Below are 15,892 nucleotides of genomic sequence, written 5' to 3' on the forward strand. Positions count from 1 at the left end.
TCAATATATGTCACTAGGCTAAGTTCAATGTGTCTCAATAGTCTATCTCTATAATTATGATTCCTAACTTTATAGGAAATCTTGCCTAAAAATTTCATAAAAACCATTTCAATAACCTTGTCCTAAGTTTGTGGTGTAAGGAAATTATTTTTGAAGATGAGTATATCACATGCACCTTATACTAGATTAATTAAAGTACTACCACTAACCTCCTTGTGTGCGTAAAATTTAAACTTTCCATTTATTTATCTAAGTTTTCATAAAAATTCACTAAAACAAATATGTTAACTTCAAAAAGTTCGTTATAATCCATAAATGGATTTAGACAACTTTTATATATATATATATATATATATATAATATATATATATATATATATATATATATATATATATATAGAGAGAGAGAGAGAGAGAGAGAGAGATCATTCCTATTAAGGAATGTGAACTTTTTCTCCATCTTCTAGAACTTGTAGTCAAAGCATTATGATCGAACTAAAATTTTATCATAATTTACATTATTATTTTGCATGAAACTCTCTAAAATCAATTATATCATAACATTATTCGGAATATATTCATGTTTGTCTTTTATAAGATTTACATTCATCTTTTGGGAATTTATCAATTAGATGATACAATCCATATCAATATCAATATATCATTTGTTTGCATGAATTTTGTATAATATTCTATGTCATCTAACCACTTCTTAAATTCAAGATCATCTTTGATCTTCCCTAGGAAGAAGATGGAGAACATGTTATCCATTATAGATGTAAGTTGACTTCAATTATAATCAATGTCTCATCTATATAGATTATTCAGATTCTATAAATATGAGATTAATATATGGTATCACATAACCATGACATAGAAGTAAAAAATTTAACTTTCTATAGTTGCATGTATGAAGAAGTCTTAGTTCTTTCTTTTACTTTAAATCTTTCGATAACTATTAGTAGTTTTCTTCTTTCAACACATAAAATGAATGCTTTGGTTATAGAACCATGTTTGTGTGACCAAATTGAAAATAACATAATATTAGTTTTATTCTTATTATTATCCATCTACTTAGCTTCACAAACTACTTTTCTTTCTTTTCAAAGCTCTCATGGACACATGTGAAATTCATTTGTAATGCATCCAATACATTTATATGGGACAATCTAAGATAAAACCACTGACCAACTATTTGGTCTTTCAGTGTGTGTATATATATATATATATATATATATATATATATATATATATATATATATATATATATATATATATATATATATATATATATATATATATATATATATATTTTAATTTTGAAACTATTTGAGATCCATTTAGTTTCACTTCTACCAACTTGTATAGAAAAAATCTTTGCAAATTATACATTTCTCATAGCTTGTAGTTCTTATTAAAATAAATTTTTTGAGGTTAATGATAATATCACTCTCCATCATGACAATAATTATGAGACATGTTATATCTATCATTTAATTTTATTATTCTCATAAGTATTGTTCTTCAAATCTAGTTATATAAACCAACAAAGAAACTTCTTTATAAAGCTTTGTTCCTTCAAAGGGACATTCACAGTAAAATATAAAATGAAAATGTAAAAGAAATTCTAACTATAAAATATGTAAAAAGGTTGTACCAAAATCATTTTAATAAGGACTTTTATTAAAATTCTTACACTATTATTAAAATCATTTTAATAAGGCCTTCTTGTTGATTGTATCCTTTCGCAAAAATTATCATTTTATTTCTCCAAACATCTCTATCCTCATCAATCGTGTTGTGGAAGATCCAACGAGTTCCAATCACTTGATTAACGGAAACTTTGGAAACAAGTTCACAAATATTGTTTCTTTCAAATTGATTTAAGTCTTCTTGCATATAAAGAGACCAATATTCATCGATGACAAACTAATCAACTTTCTTTGTCTCAATTCGGGAAACAAAAGTCATTTGGTTACATAACTTGCTAAGGGAGTGTCGAGTTGTGACCCCCTTAGAAATGTCTCAAATATCATTATAAATTAGATGGCCTTCAGTACCCCTCCATTATTTGGAAAGACTTTGATGATATACTTTTTACTTTTTCAGCTTGAATATCTTCAGTTTTACTTTGATCTTCCTCTTGATCTTGGTGTTTATCTTGATATTTATCTTCTAGATATGTTTTCTCTATGATACCTGCACAATCAACAACTTTTACTTCTACAGACTTGGGGTTAGATTCATCAAAGGTAACATGAGCTGATTCTTCTACCGTCAAAATTCTTTTATTTAAAACTCTAAATTTTTACTAGAAATGGAATATCCTAGGAGCATGTCTTTATAAACTTTCTTCTGTGTTAAGAATAAAACATTTGCATCTGAAGACATGCAAGTGAAAGATATTCTTTTTCCTTCCTTTATATAACTCACAGGGCATCAACTTTAGAATTAGTCTTATCAAGATATGGATTATCATATAAAAATTAATGCTTATTGCGTTGGTCTAAAATTATTTAGGAAGATTAATCTCATTGATCATCTTCCTCGCTAGCTATTCTACATTTCTATTTCCCCTCTCCACTACCCCATGTTATCAGGGAGTTCATGGAGTGGAAAAGGTGTGCTGAAAGCTAATCTCATTACAAAAAATTATGAATTCCTCATTATGGATTTCTCTACCACACTCACTTCAGGTCGATGCAATGCCAATCCTTTTTTGTCTTAGCCTTTTTTGTTTTAGATAAGCTTGGATAATTTTTAAAAGGAAGCAAACACGTCTCTTTTTTTAGATAAGAATAATTTACATGTATAGAGAGAGTAGTCATCCATAAATAAAAGGTATTTTTTGAGTCATGGACTTCAGAAGGGGATGATGTTTGTTGAAAGTGTGAGGATTTAAGAGCCCGATAATAGTAATGGATATCTTTAACTGGAAAAAATGGCACGTCCAATATAAAGAGATGTGAGACTCAAGCAGAGAAATTGATGGGCAACATGGAGAGGGATGACAAAAATAAGAGTGCACCAACATCAAGTTCATATAGGAAGAAGTAGAGTTCCCAAGGAATGTGCGAGAATGAGAGAACCTATATAGGTCAAAGTATAAGGATCTATCGATACAGGAACAAATATCATGTACTAAGTCTATATAAAACTCCACCTCACGCTCTGGAGACAAATAATTAATGTCATATAGGAACACTTTAGAAAACTCACACACAACAGGTATATCTGTAATCATTCTTTCACCCCCGTTCTCAAGGACGCGAACACCATGAACACTTGGGATCTCTCTCTCAAGGACATCCCTACCTGCCTCGCAACCATGAAACTTGACTCTGTACACTCTCCGGATTCAATAAACTTCACCGATTTATCAAAACAATTGATATGCACATGGTTGGACTCCAACCAATTCATTCCTAGAATAACATCGAGTTAACTTAGAGGTAAACAAACTAAGTAAATTCCAAAATCTCGACCATAAATTGTCAAAGGAAAATTTAAACATACCCACCAAGTAGTCACTGAATTATTAAATGGGGTATCAATGACCATGCTACCATTCATAAAAGACACTTCCAAATTCAATCTTTTCACACACTTAGCAGATATGGATGAATGAGTTGCACCAGTGTCAATAATAGTAATCAAAGGAATATTATTAATAAAGCATATAACTCAAATCAAGTTATCAGATGCAGTAGTCTCTGCTCCGCTCAAAATAAAAAATTTCCCTCCCAACTGAGCCCTCTTAGGTTTCTCACACTAAGTACTAATATGACCCTGCTCTCCAAAATTATAAGAAGTCAGATTATTACTCCTACATTCAACCGCTCTGTGACTTGGCTTTCCACGCTTGAATCAATTCATAATCGTGCTCTTGCATTCAAAAACATAATGCCCAAATTCACCACATTCGAAACATCTCATAGAAGTAGGAGCCCTTTCCCCACTTCGCTCATTTCCACTTGCAGCCTTCTGATCACCCTTTTGCTTCCCTTTGTCCACTGAAGCACAATATGGTTTCCCACGATTTTAATTCTTCAATTTCTTCTCACTAAGACTCTTATAGTAAGAAGATCGGGCTTTACTATCCTCATCATATATTCTGCACTTATTTACCATCATAGAAAACTGACAGATCTCTTGATACCTAATACCTTGCTTTATCTCGGGACGCAACCCGCTCTCAAACTTGATACACTTTGATGCCTCAACAACCACATTATTATTGTATGGACAAAACTTCACCAGCTCTTCAAACATAGCAGCATACTCAACAACTGTTAAATTCCCTTGTTTCAGCTCAAGGAACTCGATCTCCTTCTTATTACGCACGTCCTCTAGAAATTATTTCTCTATAAAATTAGTTCTGAACACATCTCAAGTAATTTCAGCACCCACAACCTCCAGTCTCTGACGCACATTATCCCAGTTGTCTTCGGCCTCTTCTAACAACATATGAGTATCGAACAACACTTTTTGTTCCTCAGTGAAATCCATCACTCGAAAAATCTTCTCAATCTATCTGAGCCATGTCTGAGCACTCTCTAGATCATATCTTCCCCTAAAGGCCGACAAGTTGTTTCTCTAAAACTTCCCCAGTCTACGAAATTCATCGCCAACCTGATTCTGCTGACCCTGTAGTGCCTGAGCCATCGCCTCCAAAGCATCGACAATTGCACGACTGTTTCTTCCAGCCATTAATCTACACACCATCAAACATCAATTAGAAGAAACATGCATCTACAATGTTCATACATATGTCGCATACTAGGGAACAAACATCATGACAAAAACCTGGTTGGACAGACCGACCTACTTTGATACCACTATGTAACACCCTAAACCCTGAAACTTATGATAAGGAATAAAACCATTATAAACAAATATTTCATTTAGGATGTCACACAATCACCGGTTTCAACCTGCTTTGCAACACTTATTAGTATAAAGTATTTAATTTTAAAACACCTATCATCCCATGCCCGCCTTTACTTAGGCTCACTGCATCGGAATTTTAATCATTGAAAACAGCTACTCAATCAAATAAGTTCAAACATAACTTTTATTTAATATTTAACTCAATCAGGACAATATGCCTTCAACAACAAAGCAAGTCAAAACATGAGTTATAAAATTTAATATCTTAATAACAACATAGAATAAAATAAGACATAATGTTTGCTCGCCCAGTGTTACAAATCAATGTAACAATAATCTAATAACGCATAAAACAGAAAAAAAAGAATAGCCTTAACACCATCCTTCATCTCTAAATCAGCTACTCATCTACCAGTTTGTCTGTACTCCAAGAAGGAGCATAGAACACCACAACAAGACAAAGGGTGAAAATACACTTAAAATATATAATGGTGCAAAAGAATGCATGGGTAACCTAAAGGCAAACAACTAACTTTCATAATTTCCAGTTACATACATTATTACAATAATTACTCTATAAAACCTAAAATAACTCATATGCACAACCTTTATGTAATGTAATGAAACAACGACTCAACTCATGCATGTGGTACCAACTCAACAAAGGTTTTTCATACGAACTAAGTCCCAACATTTGAACCCCGAGGCCCAACATCTGAGCTCGAAGCCCTAACATCTGAGCTTGGGAAAAGTCATTAGTCTCAATATCTGAACTCGCGAACCGCCTCTTTCACAACAACGACAACATATGATACATGTATAATATAATGCACAATTACAACAACTCAACAACAAATTTACAATTCCACATCTAACTGTAAATAACAACACCAAAGTAATCCCCACAGTTGGACTACTCACCATAATCTCATTTATATGATCATCACATAGTTTTCTCATCATCAACATAATGCAATGCCCTGATAGTAATATAACAATTCAATTAATCAACCAAATTCATCGAAATACACCAAACAACAGCCAAACATCGACCATGCGACAAAACTACACCAAAAATCCAACTCAGCAGGCCAACACGCACCCACTGACACGATGACGGGTAGCCCGTCACCAGGGTGACGTCCATCATCACCCTTTTCCTTCAACCATCACCTTTATGACGACCTACAAGGATCTACACTTAAATTTACATTTTTATTTCTTATCATACATTGAGCAGCAAATGCATGGAATGTCTGTAAGAGACGATGGTTATTTACGAAACTCTAATCATGCTTCTAATGTTCCATTAAGGAAGCCGTCTAAGCTAGAGGATAAGTCATTTGGGGACCTTGTGAACATAGAAAAAGTGAAGCCAAAACCAACTTCAGGTCATGCTGGTAGCATGTAAAAACTCTCTTAGTTTACATTTTAGCCGTTTGCTAACTTATGATGCTTTGCTTTATATACATAGTTTGTTTCCTATTGTTTACTTGTCTGAGAATTAACATCAGTGTAAATTGATTCTAGAGGAAACATTGAAAAAAGGAAAATAAAAGCAAGGTCTATGAGGAGGAAGATAGTGTTTGGTGCCATGATTATCATCTTATGTTTCTACCACAATGCTAAAAAAAAGGGTTTAACAACAAAATGAAAGTTGGCTGGTTTCTCCATACGCCTTTTCATTCATAGGACTACGCCATCTCACTTGGAGCTCCTTCATACGGTTCTTGCTGTTGACTTGGTTGATTTTCACACCCATGATTATGCACGACACTTTGTTAGTGCATGAACTCGCATTCTCAGACTTGAGGCAACACCAGAAGGGGTTGAGGATCAAGAGAAACTGGCTCGAGTTGCTGCGTTTCCAATTGGTATAGGCTCAGAATAATTCGTACATGCACTTGACTTGTCTCAAGTTCAAAATCCCATACAATACTTACAAGAAATATTTAAAGGCAGAAAGGTAATATTAGGATGTTCGGCTCAGAATAATTCTAGCTTTTGGAAAAATTCTTGGAAGAGAATGTTGAATGGAGAGATAAAGTTATTTTGCTCCAAATTATTGTGTCAACAAGAACAGATGCTCCAGAGTATCAAAAACTTACAAGCCACGTTCATGAAATTATTGGTCGCTTGAATCACTGACTACTGTTCCTATACATCACCTGAATCGCACTCTCGACCATGTGATTTGTATGATGTTACATATATAGCCCTTGTCACATGATAGGAATGAATCGGACCCCACAAGTGATGGCGGGGATGTGTTAGTTAAAAAGATAATTTTGGGCCTAAACAATGGAGGGTATATGTGAGAAAGAATAAGAAAGACCCAGTTAATTAGTGGTCCCCATATAAATAGGAGTGTATGGGGCAGTGGCTAGGTATGCTATTATTTTCTATTTTTCATATTAGGGTTTGGGCAGTGAGAGAATTGTTTTCTCTAACTGAGGAGCAGTAGCTCTGGAACTTCTTTTTTGTTTTCATATTCATTAATAAAATAATTTTCTCCATTCTATTCTACCTTTCCTCTGTTCTATCAATTGGTCCGACCTACCGTGTTCATGCAAACTAGAATGGCAGAGAGAATTACTGCAGTTGAGGAACGCTTGGGACATATGGAAACTAGTATTGAGGATTTACGTACTTTCATTGCTGTGGAGATTCAACGGGCGATGGTAAATCGTGAATCACCTCAGTCAAGCGGTACAACAGTTACCTCACCGTTGGATGAGTTTCGTTTGTCCGCGAAGAAGGTGGAGTTGCCAGCATTTATCGGCGATGATTCGGTGGCGTGGATCACTCGTGCTGAGACATACTTTGAAGTACAACGAATCTCTTAGGATGTTCGTATTCAGTTGACAAAGTTAAGTATGGAAGGCCCTACTATCCATTGGTTTAACATATGGCGTGATTCAACAAAGGAATTGTCATGGGAGAACCTTTGTGAAGCAATGATGGCGAGATTTGGAGGAGGGCGTTTGGAGAACCCCTTCGAAGAACTCAAGGATTTGAAGCAATCTGAGACGGTGGAGGATTACATCGCCGAATTTGAATTGTGTTCATTTCAGTGTGGAAGGTTACCAGAACAATAATTTCTGGGCTATTTTATTGGTGGTTTACGTCACGACATCCGTTCTCGGGTAAGAATATTCAAGCCGCATAACCGGTATGTGGAGATGCAATTGGCACGTGAACTTGCTGAAAATTCAGGTCATGGATCTGGTTCACGTTACAAACGGGGTCATGGCTCTTGGAAAAAATCTCAAAAACCTAATTGGGCTTTTCGCGAAGACGAAGGAAAGGGATCTGCAATTCAGACCCAGACTAATAACTATTTGGGCAAAACACGTACTGGTTCGGGTTCGGGATCTCAAACCGGATCAACACGCCATACTCATTCTACAACATCTTCTCGCCCAAATTTAGGTGACAATTTGCGTCGTAATTCTCGTGGTGTCCGACATCTACCAAGTGCAGAGGTTAACGAGCGTCGTGCGAAAGGACTCTGTTTTCGTTGCAACGAATGATGGGATCCTCTCCATCAACATGCAACAAAACAGTTACGATTGATTATCTTGGGGGATGATGAAAGTGTCAACGATGAAGGAGAGATTGTCGTGTTAGAAGCTGAGTTGGAAGAAGAGCTCACACAAGAGGAATTAGAATGTAAAACTATGGGACTATTTGGTGTATCCACTAATCTAGAACCAAGTCCGGACGATGAAATTGGAGGGATGTTTACAAGGTGCATCTATTCTGGTTCTTATTGATAGTGGAGCCTCACATAATTTCATATCCCCTAAGGTGGTGGAAACCCTCGAATTACCTATGGTGCCTTCTAATCCCTTGGGTGTTAAGTTAGGAGATGGTCATCATGTCCTAACTAGGGGTAGATGTAATGGAATTCAGCTGAACATGGGAGCGGTGAAGATTTGTTTTGATGCTTATGTACTGGAGTTAGGAGGTGTGGATTTGATTTTGGGAGTTGTGTGGCTGGAAACTTTGGGGAAGGTGACCATGGATTGGAAAGAAATGTCTATGGTGTTCAACCATAAGGGCAGTATGGTGAAATTACTTAGTCAAGCTGTAGATGATACGATGACTACATTCCAAAGCATTATTACTCCTTCTCGAATGATAACAGGTTGTGAATGGCCTACCTGGATGGAGGCGCTAGGATCACCGGTGTCACGTGTCTCTGATCATTAGACTAAGGAGTTGGGAGGATTATTGGATCGTGTTGTTATTGTGTTTAAAGAAATTCAGGGTCTTCCTCCGCCAAGAAACACTAGCCATTCAATTGAACTTTTACATGGTGCTGGTCCGGTAAGTGTGCGGCGTTATAAATATCCTCATTTACACAAGGATGAAATTGAAAAACAAATTCAGAGCCTAATGCAACAAGGGGTGGTGAGAAACAACACCAGCTCTTTCTCTAGTCCCGTCATTTTGGTCAAGAAGAAGGATCAATCTTGGCAGATGTGTGTAGATTATCGGGCACTCAACAAGGTAACAATTCAAGACAAGTACCCTATTCCTGTTGTAGATGAATTATTAGATGAGTTACATGGTTGTAGTTATTTCTCTAAGCTCGATCTTAAATCTGGTTATCATCAAATCCGTATGAAGGAAGAGGATATTCATAAAACGGCTTTTCGGACTCATGAGGGTCACTATGAGTTTTTGGTAATGCCGTTTGGCCTCACCAATGCTACCGCAACCTTTCAATCGGTGATGAATGCAATTTTCAAGCCCTTTCTAAGGAAGTTTGTCCTGGTTTTTTTTATGATATCCTTGTATACAGTAGTAGTTGGGCTGATCATTTGCAACACTTGGAGGTGGTTCTTAATATTCTGAAGCAACATCAATTTGTGGCAAACCGGAAGAAATGTACCTTCGGTCCGCACCAAGTGGAATATTTGGGCCATGTCATTTCCAAAGCAGGGGTTGCTGTTGATCCTGCCAAGGTTAGCAGTGTGTTACAATGGCCGATTCCTAAGAATGTTAAAGGAGTGCGAGGGTTTTTGGGGTTAACTGGTTATTACATAAAGTTTATAGCCAAATATGGAAAAATTGCTAAACCCTTGACAGAATTGACAAAGAAGGATGGTTTTAGCTGGAATGCGACAGCGGCTGAAGCTTTTGAGAAATTATAAGTAGCTGTTACAACTGCCCCAGTTTTAGCCTTGCCTAATTTCAAGGTTCCATTTGAAATTGAATGTGATGCCTCAGGAAAAGGAGTTGGTGCAGTGTTGTTGCAATCAAAACATCCCATTGCATATTTTAGCAAGGCTTTTGCATCATCGAGGTTATCCAAATCTGCCTATGATAAGGAGTTAATGGCTTTAGTGTTAGCTATTCAGCACTGGATACAATATTTGTTAGGAAGGAGGTTTGTGGTTTATTCTGATCAAAAGAGCCTAAAACACTTGTTGCAACAACATATTACTACGACAAACCAGCAAGAATGGATGGCTAAGTTGTTGGGTTTTGACTTTGAGGTGGTGTACAAGGTGGGAGTGGAAAATAAGGTGGCTGATGCTTTATCTAGACAAGACGAGGATGCAGAGTTACAAACTATTAAAATCCTACCCTATTTGGCAGCAGAGCAGCCAACTGCTACAAGAAGTATCAAATGATCCTTTGCTTAAAAATATTGTGGAGGCTATTCAAAAGGATCCTAATGCTAAACTTGGTTTTTCTTTAAAAGGCGACATATTATTCTACAAAAATAGGTTAGTAATATCTGCTAGCTCACCACTTATTGAGGAGTTACTCAAAGATTTTCATTCGTCTCCGAGTGGGGGTCACTCCGGCTACCTACGCACTTATAGAAGAATGGTAGGAACTTTATATTGGCAAGGGATGATGAGGAGGGTGCAAGATTTTGTGAAAGCTTGTGATACTTGTCAACGACAAAAATATGCGGCAACTACTCCTAATGGATTACTACAACCTCTTCCTATTCCAGTTTTGGTATGGAGTGAGATATCTATGGATTTCATTACTTGTTTGCCAAAAAGTAATGGATTTGAAGCTATATTGGTTGTTGTGGACCGTCTCTCCAAATACAGCCATTTCATTCCTCTTAAACATCCATTTACTGCTCGCTCAATAGCTGCTATTTTTGTGAAGGAAGTGGTTAGATTACATGGAATTCCGGAGTCTATTCTTAGTGATCGTGACCCCTTGTTTGTGAGTATCTTTTGGAAAGAGTTGTTCAAGTTAGTTGGCACAGTGCTTAAAATGTCCTCGACATACCACCCACAAACGGATGGCCAAACAGAAGTGATTAATCGTTGCTTAGAGGCCTATCTACATTGTTTTATTGCAGATCAACCTAAGACATGGGCACACTGGATTCCATGGGCAGAACTGTGGTACAATACCACATTCCATGTGTCTACAAGGTTCTCCCCTTTCGAGGTGGTGTATGGAAGAAAGCCTCAAGTGTTGGTGCATTTTTTAGAGGGCGAAACCAGAGTAGAAGCTGTAGCGCAGGAGTTAAGGGACAGAGATGAGGCGTTGCGTCAATTGAAAACTAATTTACTCAAAGCCCAGGAGCACATGAAATACCAAGCTGACAAGAGACGCAAGGAAGTGAAATTTGAGGTTGGTGATTGGGTTTTCCTCAAATTACGTCCTCATCGACAACACTCAGTTGTGCAAAGAATCCATCAAAAACTGGCCCCTAGATTTTTCGGACCTTATCAAATCATGAAGAAGAAAGGACAAGTTGCTTATAAGTTAAAGTTACCACCAACATCTAAAATACATCCTACCTTTCACGTGTCGCAATTGAAGAAAGCGGAGGGAAACTATAATACTACTACTATTACTACTACTTAGCTACCTATCAGTTTAGAGTCAGAAAAAGGGGACATTACTCCGGCCAAGGTTTTGTCATGGAGGGATAAGTTCGATGGTGGACAACATAAGAGAGAATGGTTGATTCAATGGGAAGGGATGGATGTTAGAGATGCTACATGGGAAAAGGAACTGTTATTGAAGAGTCAATTCCATGATCTGCGCCTTGAGGATAAGGCTAATGTTGTAGGTGAGGGTGATGATAGGAATGAATCAGACCCCACAAGTGATGATTTTCAAGCAGCCAGAGAGATTGGTAATCCAGTACGACAGCAACAGCATAACAATGTCAGCAATAGATCAGTATCGCTGTTGGTTATACGGTTAGCGGGCCTCGTCCCGTATTCATTGGATAAAGATGTGTCGTATCAATATAATGCTACAATGGTAGAAGGTGGTCAAGAGGTCCTGTTACCTACGACTAGCTCTGTTGTGAGCATTGCTGATGTTACCAAGGTGACCCGTATTGGTCGTTGTTTGGGCCGGTGTTCCCAAAGGATAAGGAAGAATAAGTTGTTGGAAAGAAGGTAGAAGTTCCTGTTGTAGATCCAGTTGGTGCTTCAAAGGGTAAGTCTGGTGAATAAGCATTTGTAGAACATGATGTTACAATGGATCAATTCAATCATATAATGGCTAACATCACTTATAGTAATAATCTTAGCTTCTGTGATGAAGAACTCCCTGAGGAGGGCAAAAATCATAATCTTGCTTTGCACATTTCTATGAATTACAAAGAGGATGCTTTGTCAAATGTGCTTGTTGACACCGGGTCATCACTGAATGTGCTACCGAAGTCAACTCTGTCAAAGCTATCGTACCAAGGAGCGCCTATGACGTATAGCGGTGTAATCGTCAAAGCTTTTGATGGTTTGCGCAAAACAGTTATTGGTGAAGTGGACCTTCTGGTTAAGATAGTTCCGAGTGATTTTCAAATTACTTTTCAAGTAATGGATATCCACCTGGCCTACAGTTGCTTGTTGGGAAGGCCATGGATCCATGAGGCAGGAGCTGTTACCTCCACTTTGCATCAGAAACTTAAATTTATGAAGAATGGAAAGCTTGTGATTGTTAGTGGGGAGAAGGCGCTGTTGGTTAGCCACCTGTCATCTTTCTCTTATGTTGAAGCTGAGGATGAGGTTGGAACTCTATTCCAAGCCTTGTCTATTGATGATGAAAAGAGAGTTGGGACACCTATGTCCTCATTGAAAGATGCCAAGAAGATTATAGAAGAAGGCAATGTTGATCAGTGGGGGCACATGGTAGAGGTCTCCGACAACAAAGGAAGAACCGGTATGGGGTTCCAGAAAGGTTCATCAACCGCAAGGTCTGAAGATATGCAACTTAGCTTCTGTAGCGGAGGGTTCATTCATGGCAATGAACAACACTTAGCTGTTGTGCTAGAGGATGACAAAGAGGAAGACTGCACCAATTTTGTGATGCATGAAAAGGCTTGCAACAATTGGACCGCTGTTGATGCTCCTGTTATTTTGCATCGATCTAAGTAATTGCTTTTATATGTTTTCAAAATCCTTCTCCTATGCCTAAGGGAGAAGAGAACATTGTTGGGCATTTTCAAAATTGATCATTAATAAAATTAATTCTATTCATCCACATCTATGATGTTTGTTTTTACTTTTTGCTTTATTCTGAAAATGGCAATAACAAAAACATAAATAAACTATATAATTATCCATCTGCATAATATTTGGTCACAAATCCACTTCTCTAAAATCAAAATATCAAATCATTATGCAGGTTGGTTCCTAACCCCATTGAATACAATGATCCTTCTCCTTCTCCAAATTTTGAATTCCTTTTGTTTGAAGCCGAGGAGGAAAGTGATGTAGAAGTGAGTGATGAATTATCTCGTCTTCTTGAGCAAGATAAAAAGACCATTCATCCGTTCGAAAAGCAGATTGAGTTAGTCAACTTGGGTTCTGAGGATGATGTGAAGGAAGTCAAGATTGGGTCTTGAGTGTGTCCAGATGTCAAGAAGGGGTTGATTGATCTTCTTCGAGAGTATTCAGATGTGTTTGCTTGGTCCTATCAAGACATGTCTAGTTTGGATTCTGAGATTGTGGAGCATAGATTTCCGTTGAAGCCAGAATGTCCGCCAGTCAAGCAGAAGTTGAGAAGAACGCATCATGATATGGTTGTGAAGATCAAAGAAGAAGTGCAGAAACAGATTGACGTCGGTTTCCTTGTGACCGCTGAGTATCCGCAATGGGTGGCCAATATTGTGCCTGTGCCGAAGAAAGATGGAAAAGTCTGCATGTGTGTTGATTACAAAGATTTGAATAAAGTCAGTCCGAAAGATGATTCCCCTCTGCCACACATTGGTATGTTGGTAGACAATACTGATAAATTCAAAGTCTTTTCGTTTATGGATGGATTTTACGGATATAATCAGATCAAGATGGCACCCGAAGATATGGAGAAGACCACATTCATTACACCTTGGGGAACATTCTGTTATAAAGTGATGCCTTTCGGTTTAAAGAATGCTGGTGCAACTTACCAAAGAGCGACAACTACTCTTTTTCATGATATGATGCATAAAGAGATTGAAGTATATGTCGATAACATGATTGCTAAATCAATTGATGAAGAGGAACATGTTGAGCATTTGTTGAAGCTATTCCAGCGTTTGAGGAAGTATAAACTCCGCTTGAATCCCAATAAGTGTACTTTTGGTGTTTGTTCTGGTAAGTTGTTGGGCTTTATTGTCAGCGAGAAAGGTATTGAAGTTGATCCTGCCAAGGTCAAAGCAATACAAGAGATGCCTGCGCCCAAAATTGAGAAGCAAGTCAGAGGTTTTCTCGGCCGCTTGAATTATATCTCCAGATTCATTTCCCACATGACTGCCACATTGCGCCTATATTCATGTTTCTTCTAAAAGATCAGTCTTGTGATTGGACCGAAGACTGCCAGATAGCTTTTGACAGTATCAAAGAATATCTTCTTGAGCCTCCAATTTTGTCTCCACCTGTTGAAGGAAGACCATTGATCATGTATTTGACTGTGCTTGAAGACAATATGGGTTGTGTTCTAGGTCAGCAAGATGAGATTGGAAAGAAAGAATTTGCAATTTACTACCTCAGTAAGAAGTTCACCGAGTGTGAGACTCGGTATTCTATGCTTGAGAAGACTTGTTGCGCATTGGCTTGGGATGCTAAGCGATTGCGTCAATATATGTTAAATCATGCCACTTGGCTGATATCCAAAATGGATCCGATCAAGTATATATTTAAGAAGCCTGCTTTAACTGGGAGGATTTCTCGTTGGTAGATGTTGTTATCAGAGTATGATATCGAATACCGATCTCAGAAAGCAATCAAAGGTAGTATCTTGGCTGACCATTTGGCTCACCAACCAATTGAAGATTACCAGTCAGTGTAGTATGACTTTCCTGATGAAGAGATTTTATACTTGAAAATGAAAGATTGTGATGAACCATTGCTTGAAGAAGGGCCAGAACCTGGTTCCCATTGGGGTATGATATTTGATGGAGCTATTAAATAATATGGAAATGGCATTGGGGCAGTGATCATTACTCCTCAAGGCACGCATCTACCATTTACAGCTAGATTGACTTTCAAGTGTACAAACAATATGGCAGAATATGAAGCTTGCATTATGGGGCTTGAAGAGGCCATGAATCTCAGCATCAAGTATTTAGTTGTCTTTGGAGATTCCGCCTTGGTTGTGAATCGGATCAAAGGTGATTGGGAAACGAACCAACCTGGTTTGGTACCGTATAGAGATTATGCGAGGAGGATTTCAACTTTCTTTACAAAAGTTGAGTTTCATCATATCCCTCGAGATGAAAACCGGATGGCAGATGCCCTTGCAACGTTGGCGTCTATGATTGTAGTGAAGTATTGGAATGAAGTTCCCAATTTGACCGTGATGCGTCTTGATAGACCAACTCATGTGTTTGCTGTTGAAGAAATCAAAGACGAGAAGCCATGGTATTACGACATTAAATGTTTCCTTGAAAGTCAGATTTACCCGTCTGGGGCATCTTTGAAAGATAAGAAAACTTTGAGAATATTAGCCGGTAATTTCTACTTGAATGGTGGTATACTATACAAGAGAAACTTCGACATGGTTTTGCTCAGATGTGTGGA

This window comes from Lathyrus oleraceus, chromosome 1 (genome assembly GCF_024323335.1).
Source record: "Lathyrus oleraceus cultivar Zhongwan6 chromosome 1, CAAS_Psat_ZW6_1.0, whole genome shotgun sequence".
NCBI classification, from domain to species: domain Eukaryota; kingdom Viridiplantae; phylum Streptophyta; class Magnoliopsida; order Fabales; family Fabaceae; genus Lathyrus; species Lathyrus oleraceus.